Below are 26,735 nucleotides of genomic sequence, written 5' to 3'. Positions count from 1 at the left end.
AATGGCTGCCATACATGTACTCTCTACCTGGATTCCCTGCCAACAACATGCTTGAGGGTTCAGTTGGAACAAGCAGGGCATTCTGTTCACAAGTGGTTTGGTTTGTCCCATTCCAATTTTTCTAGGCACCTCAACAAATCACAGAGCTCTTTTCTTTCTTCCCCTTCCCTCTCCCATCAATTTGCCAATGAGATACAAAATCATGGTTGTTAAATTGGGCATTGTTTTGCCACCTTAAATGAGGTTATTTTCATCCCTTATGAGAGCTTACTTTACTCCAAGGTCTCATATAATAAAATATACTGGCTAAGCTGGCATCGTTGTCGGCTCCAAACCAGACCACTGATGCTTGTCAGACCCACCTGCACTGCGCATTAACCTTCTCACATCCACTAAAATGTACAAAGATTTTTTTTCCAAAAGAGCTCTGCACAAGTTTACACATTTATATAAGGACTTGCACAAGTTTGTACAATTATTGCTACAACTCTTGCTTCTAGGTACATTTAATTCCTATGTCTCTCCTTATTTCACTTACTGATGCAAAAATGTCCTAGGCCCTTAATTCATCAGACTGACATAACAAGTTACATAAGTTACATATCCTCCCATCTTAAGACCACTGGGGTTCCCACAACCACAACCCCCAATCGTTCTGTATTTCTGATTGCTTCCAAAATCCTAGTCCATAATAATTCCACCAAGTAATACCCCAAAAATCCAATAGTGCAGGCCACTGGAAAGAGGCCAGAGCAGAGGGTCTAAGGACAAATGCACAAAAAAAGGAAAATACCTGAAGATTGCAGTATGAGAGAGAGTCACAATTCCAGATAAGGGGAGCAGAGAGGGAGTTGTGCAGAAGACAACTGGGGATGATGAACCCAGGGACCCTCCACAGAAGTATGGTAGCAGCAGGTGTCCTTGTCCCCAGCTTCCCCAACCACGCTCTGCTATAGAGACCTTTTCCTTAATGCTATCTGGATTGTAAGCCACAGAGTCTTTGACTTCATGAATCAGGATTTGATTGAGGCACCTGTCAGCTAGAGCAAAGAAAATTGTGGAAAACCCTTACCTGCTCCTCCTCCCAGGTACAGCAGAAGAGTGGAAAGAACCTGCTCTTTGGAGTCAGGCAAACTTGGCTTCCAGCCCAGACTCTGCTACTTAACTATCTTTATGGCCTTGGGCAAATAAGTTAACTTCTCAGAACCTCAGTGTGATTACATGTAAAATGGAGATAACGCCATCAAATGGTTATTTAGAGGATTAACTAAGATACTGTGAGTAAAGCGCTGTCTTGGTTATCTAGTGCTGCTATAACAGAAATACCACAAGTGGATGGCTTTTAACAGAGAAAAATTTCTTTTCTCACTGTCTGGTAGGCAAAAAGTCCAAATTCAGGTAGTCAGCTCCAGGGGAACGCTTTCTCTCTCTGTCAGCCCTGCAGGAAGGTCCTTCTCATCAATCTTCCCTGAACTAGCAGCTTCACAACGCAGGAACCTCAGGTCCAAAGGATACACTCTACTCCTGGTGCTGCTTTCTTGATGGTGTGAGTTTCCCCTGTCTCTCTGCTAGCTTCTCTCTTTTATATCCCAAAAGAAACTGGCTCAAAACGCAATCCAATCTTGTAGATTGAGTCCTGCCTCATTAACATCACTGCCTCTAATCCTGCCTCAATAACATCATAGAGGTAAAAGTTACAACACATAGGAAAATCACATCAGATGACAAAATGGTGGGCAATCACACAATACTGGGAATCATGGCCTAGCCAAATTGATACACATATTTTTGGGGGACACAATTCAATCCACAACAAGGCCTACCTCACTCAAGTTAGGGGCTTAATAAATGTTGTTTTTCCCCTCAAAAACACTTCTGAGCAAGACAAAAAAAAATCATAAATCAGATATCTCTTTATTATCTAATAACAGGGAGCCGTCAACATTGCAGAAGAGACAAACTTTTCCTTATTCTTAAACAATGAGAGAAATTACATAATTACATAAAAATGTATACAATTTTATCAGAAAAGGTATGTTCTCCCATCTGCCACATTCTAAGTGAAGATTTTCAGTAGTTGTGGGGTATAACTGAGAGCTCAGGGGTCTGGGGAAATGTAGCCATTTATTTGTGTTTTGCAGTTTTCTTTAGGTCCTAAGTGTTAACACCAGGAGGGTGGTATAATGCCCATGAGCTAAGACAGCCCAGCTGTCCAATTCCTTGCAATAAGACTGTTTGTGTCCCACATGCCATTCATATGGTCATTCTATGGGAACCAGATAATGATCAACCATGGTTCTAAACCTTGGCTGCACGGGCCCCATCCCAGATCACATAAATCAGAATCTTTAGGGATGGAACCAAGGAAACAGGTTCTACAAATGTAATCAAGTTCATGGCTCAAGAGGTTTGAGAAATACTTGAGAAAAAGGAGAGACCTACTGAGAAGTTAACTGGTCTGCATAAACACCTTTTTAATTTAATAACAGACATTCTGCTATGCCCCCCTGCAACGTTAAAGGAAAAGGAAAAATAATTTAGCTAATGAAAAAACTGGAAACAACATAAATGTCTTTCAGTACAGGAATAAATAAGTAAATTAGTCTTTTCATACAGTGAATATTATATGGGAGTAAAAAATGAATGAATTAGATCTATATTAGATAGATCTTGAAAACACAATATTGAGTAAAAACAGTGTTGAATGGTGTACACAGTAAAACGCCATTTAAGTAAAATTTTAAACATAAAATTATATATTATCTATGTGTATATAATATATGGCATAAAAGCACAAAAATACAGACCAGGTGAAAGATAGGATAATGCTTACTTCTAGGGCAAAAGGGAACTAGCAAGATATAACAACGAATTGCAATGCATAAACATAAATTGGCTCCTCCTTCAGGAAAAAAAATAAGTTATAAAAGACATTCTTGGGACAATTGGGGGAATTTGAATATGGACTAGATACTAGATGATATTATGAAATTATGGTTAATTTTTTTAGAGATGATTATGTTATTGTGATCTATGTAGGAAATAAATGTTATTCTTAGGTAATACATACTAATGTCTAATGATGTCTACATCAAAATGTGCATACACAGACACAATTACACAGATAAAATCATCTTGAAGCTTGGCAAACTAAAAAGTGCAGAGGAGACCCTAAGTGCAACCTGAGATAACTACAGCAATGGCCATTTCTAGAATTGCAGATGAAGGTTGATTCTTCCAGACCCAAAACCCCCAGTAGGAGAGTGAAGGCCAGACTCCCCAGGCTTGTTTCTCTAGTCTAGCCTATGTACAGATGATTTCTACTACCTGCAGGACCAATCTGTTCTCTCAGCACACTTTGCTTCCTGCCATTATAGCTCTTATTAACAGCACAGAGCAATCGTCTGCTTATTTATCTTTATCCCCCACCAGCCCATGAGCTTCATGAGTACAGGGACCATGTCTGTCTTTTTCTGTTCTTTTAGCATCCAATACAATGCTGGGCACACAGCAAGTGCTTAATAAATGTTTGTTTAATGAATCTGTTATGGCCATCTTCCAAGAGAAAAACGCCCAATTTCCTCTCCTTATCTACCCAGTCAAGCCACAAGGCACAAAAAGACCCCATAAACATGCCTCTTAGAGTTTACATCTGATCAACAAACATTTGTTAAAGTGCTGTGTCCATTGGAGTCACAGTTTAAGCTGACACAATCCCTGTTCTGTCCAACAGTTACTTTAAAAAGTGTTTATTTACAGTCATAGAAAATGTATGATTTGATTAATCTAAATGTTCTTTACTTTCCTGCTCGTCAAAAAACATTTACTATCTCTCTGATGCTCTAAAAGGCGTACTGGACAGATCACTCACCAGCCTTCCTTTACAAATGAAAATAAATTAGATTCAGGAACTCTTTATTCCTTAAGTCAGTTATCAAGAGCCAGAAATCTCCCCCATGTAATGACATAATGCTTGGTGCTGCTATCTTCATTATTAAGCCTTCATAGACAAATATATTTGTGGTATATAGCCCAACTTAGGTACATATATTTCAGCCAAAAGTTTACCTGGTCAGGAACAAAAACAGAAAACTGTGCACCAATATTCATTGCAGCACTATTCACAATAGCCAAAAGTGGAAACCTAAATGTCCATCAATAGACGAATGGATAAACAAAATGTGGTATATATATATACAATGGAATATTATTCAGCTATAAAGAGAAATGCAGTCCTGATACATGTTAAAACATGGATGAACACTGAGAAGATTATGCTGAGTGAAATAAAGTTAGTCACAAAAGGAAAAATATTGTATTTGCATGAAATAGCCTTATCTTAGGCTGGGTTCTCTGGAGAAGCAAAACTAGTAAAGTGTATAAATATATTCAGAGAGAGACAGAGATTTATATCAGTGAAAACAGCTCATGCAATTATAGAGGCTAGAACGTTCCCAAGTCTGTCAGTCAGGATAGAGGCTTCTCCTGATTCACATATCCGCTGGGGCTGGTGAACCCAAGATCAGCAGGTTGGAGAGCAGGGCTCTTGCTCACAGGCTGTGAAGGTTGATGAATCCCAAGACTGGCAGGCAAGACCGCAAGTCTTCTCCTGAATCACATAGCTGCAGGGACCGGCGAATCCAAGATCAGGAGGTCAGAGAGCAGGACTCCTGCCCACAGGCTGTGAAGATCAACGAATCCCAAGATCGGCAGGTAAGCTGCTAGCTCAAGTCCCAAGAACCAGAGGTCAGACGAACAAGAGGTAGATGCAGGATCCAGAACAAGCCAAAAGCCTTGGCAAGGCAAACAGGAAGGAAGTAGGCGGTGGAGGGCGGAGAGATGAAGGCTGAGGGAGCGGTGAGCCACCGCAGGCCCCGCCCCCACCGGTACCATTCAGCAGATTCCATCATGGGGTTGATCACATATCAAATTTCAACAGGGAAGTGATCACATTATACAACTGCCAAAACACTGCAAATCATGGCCCAGTCAAGTTGACAGACAATCTTAACCATCACAAGGCTTATATGAAATAGGCAAATGTATAGTGACCAAAGCTTATTAGTGGTTATCAGGGTTGGGAGGGAGGAGGAAAGAGAGAGTCATTGCGTAGGGTGCACTGAGTTTCTGTTAATGGTGGTGAATAATTTGGAAAAGGTTAGTGGTAATAGTTGCAAAACATGATGAACATAATCAATGTCAATGAATTGTACATGTAAAAATTGTTGAATTGACAAATGTTTTGTTATATATATCTTTACCACAATAAAAATTTTTGGGAAAAAAAAAGTTACCTGGAACATTCACAGTTGGGTAGCCACTGAGATTCTCCCTCCCTTTTAGTGGCTAAGAGAGTGTCCAGGAAAACCAGCCTGGCTAACTGGGGAGGTATTATCAGAGAAGAAATGGTGACGGAGAAACCCAGAAAAACAGTAGATGAAATAGATCATAATGAAGTTCCCCTGAAAGATGAGCAGGGGAGGAAGTATGAGGGCTGTATTCCAGCAAGTTATTCTCACATAATATGGAAAGACAACAAACAGAGAGAAGAAATAAGAGAAGAAAGTAAAGAAGAAGTAGAACCCCATGATCCAAAAAATGAGTCAATAAGAAATACTTTGGGAAATGTATCAGTAGGTACAGGAGGTTGATAAGCCAGACCTTCCTACCTAACTCAGATAGAGAAACCCTCTTTTATGCAATCAATATGTGAGTAGAATTTGTATTAACTGAATTATATGTACTAACTGAATTATATGAATGTATGAAAAAATCTTACCATTTAAGGGAGTCTTTCTGGTAAATTATAATTTTTTTAATATATAATCACTCAGTAAGAGTACTGACACATGTTCATCAACTCATTTTGTTGGAAATATGGAACACCTGCAATTTCACTGTTCTCTCTGAAATCTATAAGCAAAATATCAAAATTCTCCTTCCAGAAATCCTGAAGATTTATTTTGGTTATTTGGCCTAGGGAAACTGAAACTATTTATTTAATCCATTCCTTAAGTCACCCAATTGCAAATAAATCCTCTTAAAATTTAGAAAGATGCAATGTTTTTCATTTAAAAATATAAATACTGTCCAATTAACAAAAAAACTAGATATAACCCGTGATTTCCAATAAGTCTTCATGGAAATACTTTTCCAGGATATTTACTAGCCCCATTCCCTGAAATTACTTTAAATATTTTATTTCAAGTATTCTTAATTAATATTGTGCTGTATTTTTCTCAGGAAGTAACTTTTTATAATTAATTACATCATCTAGATTAAAACAAGAAAACATTTTTTTCTTTTTTGTGTACTTTAAAACAGACTTTTGAGCATAAGCTACAACAGCAGGAAAAAAAAAGTCCTCATAGATATCAGCCTTCAGGAAGGTTCCTCTATAGCAACCTGTGGCCTGCCCACGAACTTTAATTAGTTTGAGAGATCATGATATAGAGCCTCTTCAAACTGGATAGGAGTGGTAGCCCTCAGTGGAGAAATAGAGCAAGCCTTTGTACCAGGTAATTTAAGGAGCAGCAACAGGCTAATATGTAGACAAGAGAGGGTGTAGCATGTGGTGTGGTTCTCAGCAGAGCAGCAGGCCTCTAATGAGGCCCAGTAGTGGATAGCAGCTGGTAAACTCGGGGCTTAAAATAGGAGGCTCCGAGAGCCTTTATTTGCTAACAAAAGACTGCAAATTGCTCAAAGGCCTGAGTAGGCAATGAGAACATGTTCATATGGTGAGCCAGTATATAAATTTTCAAAACAAATATTACAATATATAAATTTAAATTGCAATGGGAATCAGAAGAGACACATAATTCTGGACATTTTGGTAAGAATAGGTACAAAAATTGGCTATTAAATTTTGTGTAAGAAAATTGCCACCTGCTCTTCTGTCTGTTCTGGAGCACCCAGACTAAACTGCATACAGTATAGATGGTTAACTATTTGTGTAACTATGCCATACACTCTGTCTGCAACCCCAGATGACTCACAGTTAAAGCTTGATATGTTTTATAAAGTTATGAAATTTATACATGATGAAATGACTTCTTAGTTACCCAATAATAAGTTAATAATGCAACAAATCATATAAACCACAAGAAAAAGCTCAAATCTCTTTTGATAAGAGTAGGAGGCCAAGGCTGACCCAGATCTTAGGGACTGATCCAAAATAGGTTCTTGTGGATCTTTACATACTTTCCACATTCCACACAGTTTGTCTTCAAATAGCAAGCAGAGTGGCACAAGCAGAGATTCCCAAAGGAAAAGCATCATATTAATACTAAATATACTATTATGGTTAAATATTGCACTTTTTCACTTGTCATTTCCTTGCACTCCTCCAAGCAATTTCAGAAGTTTGTTTCTACAAATTTATCTCTTAAGAAAACATTTTAAAATTATAGATAAAAAACACCAATATAAAGAGAAATTATTCCGAGTGTGCTCTTTTAAGTAAAAGGAGAGCACTTCTGTATACACATTACAGATCCAAAGTAAAGAAAGACTCAGACTTGAAAACATAAGTTCCAGGTCATGTTTCTCCCATTCTCTTGGAATTACCTGAACCATTTATTTAATTTTAGTTGAACCCCTTTAGTAATTCTTAACAAAAACCAGTTGCCATCAAGTCAATTCCAACTCATGGTGACTTAACTTGTGTTAGCATAGAAATATGCTTCACAGAGTTTTCAATGGCTGATTTTTCAGAAGTAGATTACCAGGCTTTTTTTCAGGGGCACTTCCAGGCAGACTTGAACCTCCAACCTCTTGGTTAGCAGCTAAGTATGTTAACCATTTGCACCACCCAGGTACTCCTAACCACAGGTCATACTGCAAGGCTTCATTGTTCTGTTGAAATTTTGGGGCCACCGTAACTAAACCTCTGTAATTTATAATTTGAGGTTACTTCTGACTCCCATTTCTCCCATCCTCCCCACATCTAACTCTTCACCAAGTTTTTCTAACCCTTCATTTTAAATGTGTCTCACTTTCATAGCCATACTCTAGTTCAGTCCTCACCGTGTCAGCTCTGGGTACAGCTCTTTGGTACTCACACAGACCTGCCTGGCATCTCCATCCTGTCAACACTATTCAGTCCTCAAGTGCATCAAACACTGTGTTCTCTACCATGTCATTCTTTGACCAAAGACCTGAAGTGGCTCCTTATTTCCTGAAGGATCAGTCTAATGTTGCAGCCTTCCATCAACTGTCCCCAAGTTTATACTTGTCTGAACTTTCCTCTGTAATGTGACTATTTCCTGGCAAGCACTACTTGCCCAATGCAACCTCTGCTTTCTAGTGGAAGCCCTTTATCACTGCTGCTCACAGAATCCAGCCTGATTCTATCCCCATACCTTTACTCATGCCATCTCCCAGGCAATTGTTTCATCATTGCTGCACACATGTCTGGTGCTCAAACTATATTGCAGGCAGAAAATTAATTTTCTGCTGGGACTCAAGTAATTTAATAAACATGTATTGAAGGCACTGAATGAATAAAGTATGACAGTATTAATTCCCAATAATCCAGATATGCACAGCTGAAGCACAAGTATAAACCCACATCCTTTACCAGATACAATTTTTAAAGTTTCTTCCTATATTTGGGATGATTCATGTTACAGCTCCTGTCCATTAAAGAAGATAGTTGCATTGACTGAACAATGACAAATGCTTTCACCTCATTCAATACATACACATTCACCTGGCCTCTTTTTTTCTCTCTCTCCCCCCACGTATGTAACTCATTAAACCTTATTCATTGTTCACAATATTGTATGTAACAGTCTCACTGGAAAGTGCCTCATCATTAATTGATGGATAGGGTAAGGATTCCATCAACAGGAAATTTGAGCACTAGATAGCATAGAGAAAGAGAGAAGGGATGTGTAGTTCCACCCTTTCGCTGTTACTCCCTACCCAGGCAGAGACAGTCTTAACTCCAGTTACATCTTGGTGTCCAGGAGAGACCATGAAGAAGATTCCTAAGGTAAGGACAGTTTATATCTATAAATTGTATAAATAGCAAGCTGATCTTTCCCATGAAGAATTTTTTTCCTGTTTTTATTCATAATTGCTACTTAAGACACACATTTTCTTTTATAATTCATGCCATAACTAACCCATAATCCCAGGCTCTGAAAACAGGCCTCTTGTTTCTGGTTTGCTTTAGTAAATGGCTGCAGAGGCAGAGCATGTAAGCGAGCTAGTGTGTCCCTTGCTGCCATCTCAAAGCCAGCCCCAGCCCCCACTCTCCCTCACACACCCTCTTCAAATCTGATGAGCTGAGCCCATCAAAAGTCTCCAGTATATGATGCTCATTCAATTACAAAGTTCATTCAACTTTACTACGGATGATAATGAAAATACCCACCTCAGGCTAGAAGAGTGGTCTGGTTGGAGGTGTGAGAAAAGGAGCCACTTGGCAGGGGCCAAGCAGAGCACCAGGCAGCCAGGGTTGGTGGCCCTAGGGGTCGGTCATTTGTCACAAGCTGCAGTCAGTGAGCTTCTGGAGAAATTATCTAGCCTCCTCAAGGCCACACTGCAGCTCCCCTACTCACAGATGGTTAAAATATTCCCAGGTTTTTGGTGATAAGAGTTTGCTCTTTTTATAAAGTTTATGTGTGATTTTCATGTCAGCAGATTGCTTTAACCCATAAAATAATCAATTCTAAGACTGACTTTGTTGAGAGATAGTCTTTCTTCATATGCCCAATTTTACTAGGAAATCCCAACACTTAATGAGTGTGCCTATGGTGTTATTAGCTGTTACCCAGTGGGAAGGGTAACACTCTTTGCAGATATCTCCTTTTTGTGTGTAAGTGTTCAGACAGCCACTTATATTTGAAAATAACACTGCTAAGCATACTCCTACTCACATACTAGTTAGATGCCCCTATAGTACACAACACAACTACAAGTACTTTTTCAATTTCTTTCTTCCTTACTGGGTAAGAAGTTCCAAGGGAATATGGGGACATGAATCTCCTCTGTTTTGTTAATCACCATACCCCCAGCCCTTAAGACAGTGTCTTCCCACAAAAAAAGATATTTGTGGAATAAATTTAAAAATTGTTAAACTACTGGGGAAGCCAGCACAACTTGTACAAGGAAATGTCATGGAAGCTCCATAGGCACATCCAAACTCCCTGAGGGACTGAATTGCCGGGCGGAGGGCTGTGGGGACCATGGTCCCAGGGAACATCTAGCTCAATTGGCATAACACAGTTTATAAAGAAAATGTTCTACTTTCTACCTTGGTGAGTAGCGTCTGGGGTCTTAAAGGCCTGTGAGCAGCCATCTAAGATACTTCACCGGTCTCACCCCTTCAGGAACAAGGGAAAATGATGAAAACTAAAGATACAAGTGAAAGATTAGGCCAAAGGACTAATGGATCACAGCTACCACGGGCTCCACCAGACTGAGTCCAGTACAACTAGATGGTGCCCGGCTACCACCACTGACTGCTCTGACCAGGATCACAACAGAGGGTCCCGGACAGAGCTGGAGAAGGATGTAGAACAAAAATCTAATGCACAAAAAGAGACCAGATTTACTGGCCTGACAGAGACAGGAGAAACCCTGAGAGTATGGCCCCCGGACACCCTTTTAGCTCAGTGCTGAAGTCACTCCCGAGGTTCACCATTCAGCCAGGGATTGGACAGCCCCATAAAATAAAATGGGACTAATGAGGCACAGCAGTCCAGGGACAAGGACTAGAAGGCAGGAGGGGACAGGAAAGCTGGTGATAGGGATGGGGAACCCAAGGTTGAGAAGGGATAGTGTTGACATGTTGTGGGGTTGTTAATCATTGTCATAGGGCAATATGTGTACTAACTGTTTAAGGAGAAACTATTTGTTCTGTAAACCTTCATCTAAAGCACACACACACACAAAAGAATTATCTATGTGAGATAAAATTGACAACAGCAACTCAAAGGATTGATGGGAAGCCTAGGGGGCAGTGAGTTGAAGATAATGGTGATGGAATAATTTGGAAAACAATAGTGAGAATAGTAGCACAACTGGAAGAATGTAATCGATGTCACTAAATTGTACATGTAGAAATTTTTGAAATGGTGTATCTTTGGCTATGTATATTTTCACCAAAAAAAAAGGTCCTCCAAGATCGAAAAGGGAGAGTGTTGACATGCTGTGGGATTATTAACCCATGTCATAAAACAATATGTGTACTGACTGTTTAGTGAGAAACTATTTGTTCTGTAAACCTTCATCTAAAGTACAATAAAAAAAAAATTTTTTTCAATAAAATAACTCTCAAAAAAAAACTGTTAGACTATATAAATTACGTATTAATGTCCACCCTCAATGTTCTCATCAGGATACCTGTGTCCAGCATGTTCATATGAGACAGTGCCTTCGAATGTTCTTCAGCTTGGTATCCGCTAAGACTAATCCTTATCAAGAAACATGCCTATTCAAGTATTAAGCATAGAGAAAATCAGGAAAAATTCCAAGGCAATGGAGAACCTCACAGGTACTCCCTCAGCTTCCCATATTATATGATTTTTTTAAATGACAGGGTTGTTTTCCTCCTTGATGCCCTTGAGTCCTGGCTAAGATAAATTTTTCTTGTCATCCTTGAGGAAATCATCCAGCCGGAACTGAGTCTAGGTGTGAACAGGATGTAGGGATGTATCTCCTGCCTTCTTTGGCCTCAAAGGTCATACTTTAGCAATACCAAAGTACCTGTAGTTCACACTTCCCTGTCTATGTCCACAAATCTTTCCTCTGTCTAAAAAACCTGCCCTCAATACCATGTTCCTCTGCATCTGATTATTTCCTACTTGTTCTTCAAGAGTCATTTTAGGTCACTTCCTCCAGGAGCCTTCCCTAACTGCCCTAGTCTGGGTATGGCGACCCTCCGCTGTGCTTCCCATAGAAAACTTTATGCTATCTCTATCATCACATATCATATTACATTAAGATTATCCATTTATTTGCCTGTCTGTCCCTAGGCAGGGACTGTGTCTTATTCTTAATTTCCTCAGCTCCTGACACAATGCCGGACAAAGACTAGGTACGTGATAAATGTGACGAACTGATTGGAACCAACAGCCCTTGCTTGGGAAGGGACAGAGACGATAAGGCAGAGGCAGGTCCACAGGCAATACATTCATCTGGAAAAGCAGCAGGGTACAACACGGCAAGGCCAAAAAGGTTCTGAAGACCCCATGTGGGCAGTGGGTTTCTGAAGGGGCCAAAGAAGGAAAGACAGAGGACAATGGTCCTGACCCTTTCATCCAAGTCATGAGTTCAATTTAGCACATTAAGAAACTGAACAGACTGAAAATATAAACCAGTTCAGAGAAATTTCTGAATAATACGAGGTTAATGAGAGGTTAATATGGAACAAAACGGTTGCTCTGATTACATAAGGAACTTGTCAGAAAGGACAGATACTCTTGCCAAGAACAATCCTCAGGTTGGACGAACCACAGTAAAACACTGTGGGATCCAAATCTTGAACCACAACACATTTTGTTACTAACTGGGTGACCTTCCATTTGAAAGACCTGACTTGCCTGGAGAGACAGACTATCTGATTTTTGGCTTATCCACCATGATCTTTAATTACTGCCATATTCACATTCCTACTTCTGCATAAAAGGGGCAGAATAATGTTTCAAAAGAGCTCAAAGCACTAAGCATCAAGATTCCCAGTAAGACAACCTAAATCAGAAATAACATACAATTTACATTCCCCTTTCTCCCTATGTGACTATGAACTCCTTTTGCTGACTATTTAGTACCCAGTATAAGAGGTTCATCAAATGTTAAACATCATCATCATAACGATAGAGAAAAAAATTGTTTTAAACATGCATTTAAAATTAAGTCATTCTTAAATCCATTTTAAAAAAAAAGGTAATATCAGAATTTCAGAAAATATTCACTGAGTAACTTGTAGGGTTTCAGGATCAAATAAATTTCAGAAATACTGAATTAAATATAGACAAACAGATTTCTTTACAGCAGGACTTTTCAGAGCCTTTATTATGCTAATATGCATTGTAAATCCCCAAGAGGATGGTATCTTATGCAGCATTATACCAGCATATTTGACCACAGGCTCTTTTTTCATGGCACACAACTTTGGGAAGCCTAGACTAAATCACCTGAAAGGTGACTGGATTTTCCTGAACCAGCTGGGCAGTAGCTGGTGGTCCATGACAGAAGAGGTACATGTTGTTGTTGTGTGCCGTCGAGTCAATTCTGACTCATAGCAACCCTATAGGGCAGAGTAGAACTGTCCCCCACAGGGTTTCCTAGGCTGTAAATCTTTATAGGAGCAGATTGCCAGGTCAGTTATCAGCCAAGTGCTTAACCATTGCGCCACCAAGCCTCCCTGAAGAGGTACATACTAGTTCCTAAAACCATAGGTCAGTTTCACAGTTATCCATCCCCTTACAATTCACAGACAACCTGAGCATGGTTTGCTCTCAGCTTCCCAGAAACACCACAAAGAAGTGGCAGATGCCAAGACAAATCAGCTGCAGCCAAGCAACCTGCATCCTTGGGCAGGAGGAATGGGAAATTAAGTAGTGCAAGTCTAACACACTGAGGTATCAAAATATCCCAAGGAAATTTGAACGAATATATATTACCAAGTCACTCATCTTTTGATTAGATTGAAATATCAAAGGAAAGCAAGACTGCCACATAATTTTAAATAGTTCAACTAGTTTTATTCCAAACTGAATGAAATAGAAATTATGCATCAAAAGTGCCCTCAGAAAAACCTTCTGAAAATTACGGGCATATAAATTAATTTAAAGGAAAAGAAAACCAGCAGCACAGAAAAGAATCACAGCAGAGAAGACCGTGGTACAAGCTGGAATGTCAGCTGACAGGACCTAGAGGCTGTGAGAGACAAACTGTAGTGGACAATCCATTATTTTCCCAGTTCTGACATACTCAGAAGGAGCCCCGGTGGTGCAGTGGTTAAGCGCTCAGCTGCTAACCGAAAGGTCATGGTTAGAATCCACCAGCTGTTCCATGGGAGAAAGATGTGACGATCTGCATCCATAAAGATTACAAAAAAAAAAACCCAAACTGGTTGCCATCGAGTTGGTTCCAATTCATAGCAACCCTGTAAGTCAGAATCGACTTAACAGCAACGAGTTTGGTCCTTGGAACTCCTATGGGGTAGTTCTACTACTCTGAGTCGGAAGCTACTCGATGGATAAAGGTTTGGTTTTTTTGACACACTCAGGGCCCCTATAAGAAAAGTAGCTGCTGGTGAATGATTGCACAGAAGTTGCCCCACACAGTAAGTCAAATGACCCTATCTCACAGGCCACAGCTGAGTGGACTGGGGATGAGCTAGACCCAAAGGTGGCCATCTGTAAGCAGGACAGAGTGAAAAGAGGCCAGGTTGGGAAATTTACTCCCTTTTGCAGTTTTGGAATCCCATCTTCTGACAGAAACGCCACTGACTTTGATGAAAGACAGTACATGAGCTGAAAGAATATAGGCGTGGGTGAACATAGAGAGAGGATTTACCTAACTGTTCTCTTTCTCTTCAAGGTCTAGAGATTCTCAATCATATCTGTTTATTCCCTTCACTGAAAATGTTGGTAAAATTCAGATAATGATATTTTTATAACTAAATTCTGTTTTCTCATTCTCCTAATAAGGGATTGGTATCTTAAAAATGAGGGTTTTGTGGGAAAAGATACATTTAATAACTATTATCCGTTGAGGAGCATTCTTGCAGTTTATGATATCTTATTTATCTAAAACAGATAAATTTTTTAAACTCCATTTGCCAAAAGTTTCAGATCTGACAATTGACTTCAATTTTCTCCTGTTGTTTTTCAAACTTCCAAACTGAAAGCTGCTCTACTCATTCTGTGTTTAGGTGCAAGATAGGTAGTGAAAGAAATAGAAGCTATGGATCTAACCAGGGCCCTGGATATGCTGTTTTTCTTAAAACCTCAATTGTCCATGAAGTTGTTCTCCAAGCCCAATCTGACCATTGATACACGAGGTGAGATGGTTACAACACTACATCATGGGAAAAGCCAAAACAGATTCAGTGTAATTTAAACTAAAAGGTTGTCTGTAAGACATTAACTTATATTTCTCTACCTTCTGTAAGTACCATGAGATTATGCAGCCCAATATTTGTCTTTTAAGTACTTCTTCCAAATATATTGGAACCATTCATCTATTTTCAAATTACATTATATTTTTACACAGTCCTTAATATAAAACCAGTCACTTTCGCCAATAAGGCTCTTTATTTATTGCTAATTCATTTCAAAAGATTACAAAAGAAGATACATTACACAAAAAATTACAAAATATGCCATCTCCAATGGCACACACTTGATAGTCTCACATGCCTTCTCCTGTTCAGCCACGAACCAGTTTTTACTGTTGGAAGTCAGCTCCAAACAACCTTTTTGTTTGTTTGTTTGCATCTGCCAGAGGCCAGGCCACAGGGCCTGGATGTATAAAAGTATCTCACACTCCCGAAGGAGGCCCTCAGGCCTTTGTGCCAGTTGATGTGCAAAGAAGCTTAAGTAAGTGTGGGAAAACAGCAACTGCAGATCAGAATCTGCCATAAGGCAAGACCTAACATGGTTTTTTTCTGTTTTGCCACAGACAGATGGAATAACAGCATAATAGGCTTGGTCAAAAGGTCTCCTGAGCTATTCTCCCTATTGTACACACACATCAGAGACAATAAAGACACAAAGAGACCGTAGTTAGGAAGGAAGTGTCTCCTTTAGAGCAAAGCCCTTTATCGTTCGTTATTTTCCTCAAAAACTGGGAAAGGGGATTGATGCAAAATGCTCCCACAAGTCTTCCTTGAAATTCTAAGTACATTTGTTCCTGAGGGTCATACTTGCCACATGGGTACCAGTCTTCACTCTCCGTGCAAAGACAGGCAGCTAGAGAAAGGACAGCCAAAGACTTTTACGAGGCTGTGTCTTAGCTCAGCATCAAAATATCCAAATCTGACCTTTGGAAAAACAGCTGAATATCAGACATGGGCAAAGAACAACAAAAGGAACCACAGGACTGGTTTCAGCCACACCCATTCAACTGAACTATATCTTTTTGCAAGGCATGGAACTGTCCTGTCACTCGAAATAAGAACAAGAAGGGAGGAAAACTTCACAGATATTCTCTATCACTGCCTCACCAAGGATATGTTAAAAATCATTGGTAAATTGTGACTCTCTGGGTTGAACAACTGAAGAAAGAAGGAATAGATAGCAGAAAATAGGTACTTTCCTCAAAATTACTTAAGGAGATGAAATAAAAATGGTCATAAATTTATAATTGTTAAGCTCAGAGATGGATGCATAGAACTTCATTGTACTATTTCGTCTAGTTTTTGTATATGTTTGAAATTTTCTATAATAAAAAGTTCATTAAGAATTTTATATTTGTATTTCAGTTTTTCAAAGCTTTACAACTTTGTTATAAATACCATAGGTAGTATAATGCTTATTTTGAAGATTAAAAAATATCTGAGAGTTTAAGAAAGTAGCCCGATTAAAACAAAGCCTATTCCCAAACACAGTTCTTCCCACAAAATGAGCTGTCTACAAATATCTGACAGGGAATAATATATTACCTTATCAGAGAGGTTTTAAAAGGGATTTGAGGAGATTTTCTATGAAGTTCCAGTTTTTCTAGGAAATATGATCTTGAGTCAAAATTTTGTGGTATGGAAGAAAACTAAAAGTCACTATATTCCTATCCCCTGAGAAACTCTACCCAAAGCCAAATGTTTCCAAGAAACACGTTCCTCTCTGCAGTATGCACTAATGTAGACTGATAGGTACCAAAAGCATTTCAGCATAATTTCAATCTGTTCTCAGCATATGTCTAAGTTGAAAGAGGAAAGCCTTCTCCTTTTCTTTTTTGCCAGCTTAATTTTATATTATGTACATACTGTGAATGTAGTATATGTGATCTCTTTTGAAGGTTATCCAGAAGTACTATTCAAGGGCAAAAGATTCATTTTAAAGCCTTTAAATACTTTTTTCAAGCAGGTTCCCTCTATGTCATTCAATAGAAGAAAACTTTTATGATTTAATGCTGCCAAAATATAGTAATATCTTTGGACCAAGAACCAAAGTAACCTGGCTTTGTATAAGACTAACAGGTCAAGACTTCCAGGTAAGCCTAAAAGTTTTATTTTTATATACATACAATATTGTATGTATATAAATTGTATATGTCATAAATACATAATATTTCTGAGAACTGGCTAGATTGGTTTCACCTTACATATTGAAAGTAATGAAATAAAAACTTTTCAAGAATAGGCTGTGCCTTCACCTGAAGTACAATACAATATAAAAAAAAAAAAAGAATAGGCTGTGACAATTTTCAATTCATCAGCTTAAAACACAATGAAGAGAGAACATCTTCCACTCTGCTAAGAAAAGAAGGTAAAAACTTTTTTTTAAATTGTCATTATAAATCCTATCAAAAACATTTAAATAGTGGAAAATATTACCATTAACAGATATTGATACAATAAATACATTATGCCCGGCAGGGTGCTAGGTACTGAGGGTACAAAGATCAATAAGACACAATCCTTGCTCTCTAGGCAAGCACATATGACAGTGAAACATATGTAAACAGACACAGACAATCAGTGCTCTTTTCATTAAAAATAAAAAGTTGGAGGAAGATTGAAATGTTGTCTCCCTGACAAGCTCCCTATTCATTAAAATTAAACTTAATATTTTTAAATTCATATGTTAGAGGGTTCTATGATTAATATCTAAATTTTAAGAACTACTAGAATTTTAATAAATAAAATATTTAAGGAGCCCTGATGGCTCAGTGGTTACAGAGATCGACTGCTAACTGAAAGGGTCAGCAGTTCGAAACCAACAGCGGCTCCTCGGGAGAAAGATGCAGCAGTCTGCTTCTGTAGACATTTACAGCCTTGGAAACACTATGGGGTTGCTATGAGTCGAAAATGACTTGACGGCAATAGGTGGTGGTGGTGGTGGTAATAACATTTATTATCTATTAGGAATGATGTAAAATATATACCAGTAACCTATTTAACTTCTTGATGCATTACCTATATTTTCTCATAAAACCGAAAGGTATTCACATCTGTTTTCAGTATAATCAACTTTCCTTATTATACTGAAAGCATCCACACCTGAGTATCATTCACACGGTATTCTTATATTTTGTAAAGAAGAAAGGACTAAGAAGTGGCCAGTAGCTCTGTGCAAACAACAATAGCTCCCCCTTGGGCCCAGGGGGGAGCTCAGGGGAAACAGTAATAGAGTTACCACTTAGCCACACAGTATCACAAAGTAGTAATTACCTAGGAAACCTGCTGCTTCCCTTTCTCCATTCACTTTTTTTCTGTCCTGCTGTTCTCCCAGTGGTGCTGACTCTGAAATAAACTAGCCTCACATCAGACCCAGGATAACTGAGACAGGCTTATATATTGACATTTAAAAAAAGGAAAGAGAAAAAGAAAGAAGTCTGAGGAGAAGGATTTCTATTATTGTTACAGGAAATAGAAAAACATGTAAGTAAATATATTTTATTATTTGAGTTGAACATTAATTCCATTGGTCTGTAGTATATGCTTCACTATGTTGGCAATGGACATCTGATAAAAAGCAAATTGCAGATGAAGTCACTCCTGAGTTTCACCCTTCAGCCAAAGATTAGACAGACCCATAAAACAATACGAGACTAAAGGGGCATACCAGCCCAGAGGCAAGGACTAGAAAGCAGGAGGGGATGGGAAAGCTGGTAATAGGAAACCTAAAGTCAAGAAGGGAGAGTGTTGACATGTCATGGGGTTGTTAACCAATGTCATAAAACACTGTGTGTACTAACTGTTTAATGAGAAGCTAGCTTGTTCTGTAAACCTTCATCTAAAGCACAATTTAAAAAAAAAAAAAAGCAAATTCCAGAAAGCTACTCCCATTTGTAGTGATCCTGGGAAAGAGGTTTCTGAATAGGATTCTGGTATATCTGTATCAGCCTACTCCTCCAAAAACGATAGCTCTGATTCTTAATAATAATAATGACTAATATTTATTGACAGCTTTACAATTATTAATGCAAAGCCACCTTCTGAGGGAGATACTATTTTTATTCCCTTTAGTAGAATGTTATAACATGGTTATTAGGTTAAGTATGGCATCACCCAGCTTTTCCTGGAGTACAGGGAGGACAGAGGGAATCTCCAGAAGACATAACTTGAGCTGAGACCTGGAGGGTAAGTCAGAACTCAACCATTAGACATAGGAAGGGTAAAGGGCATCCAGTTAGAGACACAACAGATCCAAAGGTAGGGAGAAGTGGGTAGTTACGCACAGCTTTAAGAAGTCATGTATGGTTGAAGCAGAGACAGAGTGCCGGAGGCAGTGATTAGAAATAAGGTAGAAAAAAAATCACAAAGAACTTGGTCTACCAAGCTAAAGAAGTTTCAGCTTTATGCTTCAGGCACTGCGGAGTCACTGAGGGATTCTTTGCAAACAAATACATGATGAGATTAGCAATTTAGGAAAAACCATTCTGATAGTAGTTTAAAGGATGAATTTGAATTAAAACAGAACAAGTAATTAAAAATTTAGTTTGATAGTTGTCTTAGGCTGGGTACTCCAAAGAAGCAAAACCAGTGAAGCATATATATATAAAGAGAGAGAGAGAGATTTATCTCAAGGAAATGGTTCCTGAGGTTGTAGAGGCTGGCGAGTCCAAAGTCTGTGGTCAGGCATCAGGCTGGAGACTTCTCTTGACTCATGTAGCTGCAGGGGCTGATGAACCCAAGATCAGCAGGTCAGATGGCAGGTCACTGGCTCACAAGCTACGGAGGCTGATGAATCCCAAGATCATCAGGCAATATGGCAGGCAGCTGGCTCAAGTCCCAAGAACCAGAGATCAGATGATGACAAGCCAGATGCAGGATCCAAAGCAAGCAAGCAAGCTTTGCCAGAATGTTCATATATATGTTGAGTGCAGGCCACACCCCTGTGGAAACTCACCTTACAACTGATTGGCTAATCACATCAGATCACATCATGGAGGATTATTACATCACTACATAACTGCCAAATTATATCATTATGTAACTGCCAAACCACTGAGAATCATGGCCCAGCCAAGTTGACACACATCCTTAACCATCACAATAGTCCAGGATAGAAATGATGGGGCTTAACTAAAGTAATGCCTGGACAAACAGAGAAAAGAGACACTTAGAAGATAGAAATTACAGAAATTTTACATTAATTTTTCCAGTTGTAATATAATAATTATACAGGTAGTCCCCGACATACAATGAATCCAAGTTACGAGAAACTGCACTTACAACCATCCTTTTTCCTTTTTTTGTACATCTTATCATTAGTAATATGTAGTACATATAATGTTGCAGTGCATAATTTACTGATTTTATCAATCTCATATGTTTGCTTGAAGATGTTTATTGTAATGTTTCCAAACCCCAAAGACAAAGATCAGATTTATAAAAAATATTGATAATAAAAGGCAATAATAATGAAAACCAAAAAAAAAAAAAAAGAGGTATTTGATTTACATGAGAACCGACTTACCATGGACACTAACGTTTAGGGCTGAGTTACAATTCTACAAGGGGAAACATGATATTCATGAGAAAAAAATTATCAGAACTGGGCGGAGAGAGCTTCATCTAAGAGGCAACACTGGCATTCAAAGGTTGTGTCTAAGACACCAAGTTCCCGGCAAGATCAGATGAAGTTGACTTTGAAAGTAGGAAAGGAGATCAGCAAAGGAGTCACTGGGTCCAAACTCCAGGAAGGTAGCTCTAAGCTTCACAAAATGGCAGGGCCAATGTTGTTGATATACATTCCTCATCTCTGGCAGGACAGGCTCACGTGGGTAAGATTCAGCCTAAAAGTGACAGGCATCAGAATAGTTGAGAACAGGAGAATAAAGAGGCAGGGAAAATGAGATAGAGACTGACATTTTAAGATTGCTATCCATTTCTTAAAAAGAATTGGAAAAAAAAAAAGTTGCCATAATTCAGAGAAGATTAGCAGCCCTATTCTTTTCCTCTTTTCTTTCTAAGTCATTTCTAGTCTTCCATCTCTATTGTTCCCATTCTGCTCTTAAAAGACAATAAAAAAGAGAACTAAAACACAACCTTCCTCAGAATTATTCATACAAGGGAATGGAACATTTCAAAAGCAGTCTGGCATATTCTACTCTAGCATAAAACTCTATTCTGTAGAATCACCAGGATATCATGCATCAGCCAAATGCTTACCAGGTCACCTGGCTGCACTGTCCTTCATGTAATTTAACACTGCCTGTTTGGAGCCCTGGTGGCGCAATGTTTAAGAGCTCGGCTGCTAACCAAAATGTCGACAGTTCGAATCCACCAACTGCTCCTTGGAAACCCTATGGGACAGTTCTACTCTGTCCTATAGGGTCACTGTAAGTCTGAATCTACTCAACAGCAAAGGGTTTGGTTTTTCACTGCCGGTTTACTATGACCCCAGCACTGTAAAAGTCACAGTAGAAGGACCAAAGTAAATGTACAGCTCCAGAGAACAGACAGTCTAGTTAAAGAGACAAGAATTTATGAAAGACAATATATAGTCGAGTGCTAAATAGTCTCATTATCATTAATTGTAAAGAGATGAGGAACTCCTCCTAGAGAAATCATAAGTAAACACAGAAACCACAGAAGTCACAATAGAAATCCATTTATCTTCTGCTAGTGCATCTAGCTTTATGGAGACATTTATATGTTCCCTATATTCTATAACTCAGAATACAAATGTGAGAAAAATAAGAAAAGGAAACAATCAGTTTAGGTTAGAACAATAGGAAAGAGCTTCATGAAGGGTAATGTTTGAGCTAAACCTTGAAGAAAGAGCAGGAGACATGCCAGGAGTGGGAGACTGAATGATATGGCAGGTTGAGGGACAGAGAGGATACTAGCAGAGGTTTTATTTGGGGGATTGTGGAGACAACAACGGATGAGACCAAACTAGGGAAAACTGCACATGAAAGAAGAGGCAGTTGGGAATCTAGAGGCTGTGCAATTATAAGTTCTTAAGGTAAACTCATTGAATAAAAGAACCTCAGAATTACTAAAAAAAAAAAAAAAAAAACCTCAAAAATCATCAGCACAAGTTTCAACTCAATGCAATAGTAATATTCACATGTAGTCATAAAGCCTCTGCCAAAAAATTTCCAGTGAGAAAAAGAAAACATCACCTCTCAAAAGAAAGAAAAAACCAAACCCATTGCTGTTGAGTCAATTCCAACTCATAGCAACCCTATAGGACAGAGTAGAACTGCTCCATAGGGTTTCCAAGGAGCAGCTGGTGGATTCAAACTGCCAACCTTTTGATTAGCAGTCATGCCCTTAACCACTGCGTGACAACGGCTCTCTGAAAAGAGAGTGCTAAAAAAAATAAAGATAAAGAGAACTCTAATTGTTAGAAATGTCTTCTTTGTAGAATTACCATTGGTTCTCTGACTGATCTATGGAAATACTTTATTCCTTTTCCCCATGCCTGGCTATAAGTGCCAAGAATAAATCAGTGTCTATGACATTGCTGTGCAGAATATGGGAGTCTCTGGCTTATACAAATAGCTAAAAAGCTAGAGTGCTAACTGAAAAGCTGGCATCCACTCAGAGGTGCCTTGGCAGAAAGGCCTGGTGATCTACTCCAAAAAAATCTGGCATTGAAAACTCTATGGAGCACAGTTATGCTCTGACACACGTAGGGTCTCCATGAGTCAGAATCTACTCATCAGCAACTGGTTTTACTGGTTTATGCAGAATATGTTAGAAAGAATAGGAGTTGTCAGTTTCAGCTCACAGTGCCAGATCCACCTCAATCCAAAAGACCCCTGGAAATTGGGTCTATTCAAACAATCTCTTTACTACTATCATAAGATAAATTCATAGCTGAACCTCTCCAAGTTACTTTGAGTTAGACTGGGTTTGATGTCATATAAGACTACAACATCAGCATCCCCAAATGGAATCTAACCTCAAGAAGGAAAAGACAAAAGCAGCCTTTGGCCAAAATGTGTCTGATTACACCATTCATGGACCATGTAACTTCTTCCTGCTTGTGAAAGCGTGTGATACTATTGGGGAACTTGCTGGTGACTCAGAACCATGTCAGAGTTAAGGTATTGCTTCCATTGTATTTCATGCAACAGCAAACAATAAACAAATTTCTCTTGTAACTATAAGAAAAGGGCCTTTTTTTTTCCATTTCTATTCCTTATCTTTTGTCCATAGGGAATCCTCAAATCAGAGCATGGCAAATTCATCCTCTTTGCAATTAATTCCAGTTATCTTACTAAATCAATCGTTCCCTAAAAACCAAAAAACCAAACCCACTGACGTCAAGTAGATTCTGACACATAGCGACCCTGTAAGACAGAGTAGAACTGCCCCATAGGGTTTCCAAGGCTGTAATCTTCACAGAAGCAGACTGCCACATCTTTCTCCCGCAGAGTAGCTGGTGAGTTTGAACCACCTGCTGACCTTTTGGTTAGCATCCAAGTGCTTAACCACTGTGCCACAAAGGGCTCCCTCTATTGTTCCCCATAGCATATAAATAACAGACTGTTAGGAGGAAAAAGACCAAATATGCCACAATGATTCCTTCATAATCATATGAAGCAGTGTTTCTCAGCCTCAGCACTATTGACATTCTGGGCCAGACAATTCTTTGTTGTGGGAGACTGTCCTGTGGTATTGCAGGGCATTTAGCAGCATCCCGGGATCTACCCACTAGAGGCCCATAGCAGTTTCCCTCCCCAGTTATGAAAATAAAAAATGTCACCAGACATTGCCAAATGTCCTCTGAGAGGCAAAACTGTCCCTAGTTGAGAACCACTGATATAAAGATACAGTCTTAGTAAAATCTACTCTGGGCTCTGCATTCCAGACACATTTTTAAAGTGGTGGTGGCTGTCATTTCTGGCTTACATCCACATAAAATTTGCTGTTTATTCCAATCTCTTCAGAGAAAAGTGTGAACACCCTGTTTCTTGACAAATGACTTTGATTATTAGATTGTACCACAATGTGCATCACAGTAAAAGGACAGAGCTTTACCTCTGCTGTCAAGACAACCGCTGCCTCTTCACGCATAAGGAAAATCAAAGACTTGTAGGATGCCAGTTGAGTCGGAACCTTAAGCCAAAGGCAAGTGCTGTGGCCATGACTGAGCACCTGGCACTTCCCCACGAGAGCTGAATACTCAAGAAAATTGAGACTTCAAATGAGCTTCCACCTAACAAGCTGCAATTTTGTCTCACTGGGGGGAGAGCAGGGGATGAGTTAGGGGAAGAAACCAGAGAATTCAACATGACAGGCCATTTGGTAATTCAGTGAGGAGGAGCTCAACACAATCTTCAGAATGCCGCAAGACAAAAGCATGATTATTTCTGTAATTACTGCTTACCAGTGGCACAGATTGATAACAAGCTTCCTCCGCCAATCTTATCCTGCCATTATAATAAGAGGCGATTAAACTAATTAACAAATCAACTTTTCTGTGCAACATTGAGTTCAATAGCAGAAAATAATAAGAAAAACTAGTTATTTGAAGCGATCAAATGAGATAGAAATCTGAAGTTAACAAAAATATGGATAGGGATAGGTATAACTGACAAACGTATATTTTTGGCATTAGAAAATCTGACTGCACATTGGGAAATATGGGGCTATTTGTTTAAAGCCACAGTTTAAATGGAAAGTGCTTTATTTGATCATGAAAAGCATACACAACTATAACAATCATGCATAGCTCTGTACGTGTGACACATACAAATATAAGATAATGCCTCACTTACCGAGAAGTCAAACCATCAGGAACCTAAGTCATCTTGAATCCCAAGAAAGGCCTTTCAGTCATAAAATCACATTACTATAGGAAGAGCCAAAGAACTACTCTTAGACCATTGCTAGATTTTGTACTATCCTCTAACCTACCCTACTGCTGAAGGGGTAGGGGTTGGGGGAAACACCGTATCTTAGAGCTTGTCTCTAGGCTAATGCCTTTGTATAAATCATACCAAAAAAACCACTGCCTTCAAATCAATTCCAACTCGTGACAACCCCATGTGTGTCAGAGTAGAACTGCACTCCATAGAGTTTTCAAGGCTGTGACCTTTTGGAAGCAAACAGCCAGGCCTTTCTTCTGAGACACCTCTGTTTTTGTTAGGTGCCCTCAAGTCGATTTCAACTCATAGCAACCCTATGTACAACAGAACGAAACACTGCCTAGTCCTGCGCCATCCTCGTGATCATTGTTACACTTGGGCCCATTGTTGCAGCCACTGTGTCAATCCATCGCGTTGAGGGTCTTCCTTTTTTTCCATGATCCTCTACCTTACCGAGCATGATGTCCTTCTCCAAGGATTGGTCCCTCCTGATAACATGTTCAAAGTATGTGAGACAAAATCTCATCATCCTTGCTTCCAAGGAGCATTCTGGCTGTACTCCTTCCAAGATAGATTTGTTCGTTCTTTTGGCAGTCCATGGTATATTCAATATTCTTCACCAACACCATAATTATAAAGGCATCAATTCTTCTTCAGTCTTCCTTATTCATTGTCCAGCTTTCACATGCATATGAGGTGATTGACAACACCATGACCTGGGTCTGGCACACTTTAATCCTCAAAGTGACATTTTTGCTTAACACTTTTAAAGAGATCTTTTACAGCAGATTTACCCAATGCAATGCATCATTTGATTTCTCGACTTCTGCTTCCATGGGCATTGACTGTGGATCCAAGTAAAATGAAATTCTTGATAACTTCAGTGTTTTCTCCATTTATCATGATGTTGCTTATTGGTCCAGTTGTAAAAATTTTTGTTTTCTTTATGTTGAGGTGTAATCCATACTGAAGGCTGTAGTCTTTGATCTTCATCAGTAAGTGCTTTAAGTCCTCTTCACTTTCAACAAGCAAGGTTGTGTCATCTGCATAATGCAGGTTGTTAATGAGTCTTCCTCCAATCCTGATGTTCAAACCATCAACCTTTCACTTAGTAGTCGAGCGCTTAACTTTCTGCACCACCCAAGGAGCTGTATATATCCTAGGCGCTCAGTAAGCATCTATAGCTGTGTTATCCAATGTGGTAGCCACAACCACATATGGCTACTGAGCACTTGAAATATGGCTAGGGGAACTGGGGAACTGAATGTTCAATTTTATTTAATTTAAATTTTAAAACTTATACTCAATTCAGTTACTGGAAAACTTTTAAGTATATTTGGAACTTACATATGTGAATCTACCTTTTTGACTGTAAGTTTTATAAAATCTAAATAAAGATCCAGTATCTAATAAAAATTTAGCATTTGAATTCAGATGTGCTATAAGGGTAAAATATATACCATATTTCAAAGACTTGATATGAAAAAATGAATGTAAAATACATACTTAATATTTTTATATTGATTATATGTTGAAATGATAACATTTTGAATATACTATGTTAAGTAAAATATATCATTAAAAATAATCTCGGAGTTCTGGCAAAATGGCACTCTAGGAGAAGCACCACACCGTCCCTCCAGAGCAAAGATCCGAAAAACTAAGCCGAACAGAGAATACAACAATCCTGAAACCCTAAAACATCAAACGAAGAGATAAAGAACTCAGCCAAGCACCAAATGGAGTGAGAAAACTGACAGAGAATGGAGAGCGAGGAGAGATTC

Source organism: Trichechus manatus, unplaced genomic scaffold, assembly GCF_000243295.1.
Source record: "Trichechus manatus latirostris isolate Lorelei unplaced genomic scaffold, TriManLat1.0 scaffold00017, whole genome shotgun sequence".
NCBI lineage: Eukaryota > Metazoa > Chordata > Mammalia > Sirenia > Trichechidae > Trichechus > Trichechus manatus.
The sequence above is the reverse complement of the archived record's forward strand: the minus strand, read 5'-3'. Positions refer to the sequence as shown.